Source organism: Hevea brasiliensis, chromosome 15 (assembly GCF_030052815.1).
Source record: "Hevea brasiliensis isolate MT/VB/25A 57/8 chromosome 15, ASM3005281v1, whole genome shotgun sequence".
Taxonomy (NCBI): Eukaryota; Viridiplantae; Streptophyta; class Magnoliopsida; order Malpighiales; family Euphorbiaceae; genus Hevea; species Hevea brasiliensis.
In genome coordinates, this window is record NC_079507.1 from 2,942,719 (window position 1) to 2,943,917 (window position 1,199).

The 1,199-nt window shown below is 39.8% G+C and overlaps 1 non-coding gene across 1 annotated transcript; it reads right to left on the reverse strand.

The window, feature by feature from the left end:
- Nucleotides 1–614: 614 nt before the first annotated feature.
- Nucleotides 615–721, reverse strand: LOC131174388 (small nucleolar RNA R71). Its single transcript, XR_009144635.1, has one exon. It is a non-coding gene; the product is annotated as a small nucleolar RNA R71 (small nucleolar RNA).
- Between the last annotated feature and the right edge of the window lie 478 nt (nt 722–1,199).

The window sequence follows — 1,199 nt, forward strand, 5'->3', positions numbered from 1 at the left end:
CCAAATTCCATTATTTTCTAGGGTTTTGAGGCATTTTTCTATTTTTACTTTGATTTCTTTTTGTTTATGATAAGAACTTCTCAATTTAGTGAGTTGATCTTTGACCCAGAAGTAGAAAAAATAGCTAAACAATTGAGAAAATTGGCTAAGCAAGGTAGGCTGATTCCGAGTATATCTGAAGGAGTCCAATCTCCAAAGGAGCTAAGTTCGGGTTCAGATTCGAATTCAGAGTCAAATTCTGAAAACGAAACCATGGCTGCTAGGACTTTGAAAGAGTTGGCTGCTCCTGATCTAAACCAACAGCCTTTGTGTATCCAATACCCTGCTTTAAATGTTGCTTTTGAGTTGAAATCTGGACTAATCCATTTGTTGCCTAAGTTTCATGGTCTTGCAGGTGAGGATCCACATAAGCATCTAAAAGAATTTCATGTTGTGTGTTCTAGCATGAAACCTCAAGGAGTTTCAGAGGATCAAATCAAGCTTCGAGCTTTTCCCTTCTCACTGAGGGCACAGCTAAGGATTGGTTGTATTACCTTCCTTCTAGATCTGTCAACTCTTGGAATGGGATGAAGTAGATATTTTTGGAGAAGTATTTTCCTGCTTCCCGTGCTGCCAACATAAGAAAAGAAATTTGTGGCATTCAGCAGTACAATGGAGAGAGCTTGTATGAGTACTGGGAGCGATTTAAGAAACTGTGTGCAAGCTGTCCCCATCATCAAATAAGTGAGCAGCTATTAATTCAATATTTCTATGAGGGACTTCTACAAATGGACCGCAATATGATAGATGCTGCTAGTGGAGGAGCTTTGGTTGACAAGACACCAGAAGAGGCAAAGAGGCTGATTACTAACATGGCAGCAAATTCTCAACAGTTTGGAATGAGAATGGATCACACTCCCATAAAGGTTAATGAGGTAAGTACATCTAACCTCGAGAAATAAATTTCTGATTTAACTTCTTTAGTGAGACAGTTGGCTGTAGGGAATATGCAAACTGTTAAGGCATGTGGAATTTGTTCGGGTTCGGGTCATGCTACTGATATGTGTCCTACGTTACAAAAGGATGAATCAATGCAACATGCTAATGCAGTAGGACATTATGGACAGCCACAACGCAGGTATGATCCCTATTCGAATACTTATAATCCAGGATGGCGAGATCATCCTAATCTGAGTTATGGGAATCAACCGGTGCAAAAC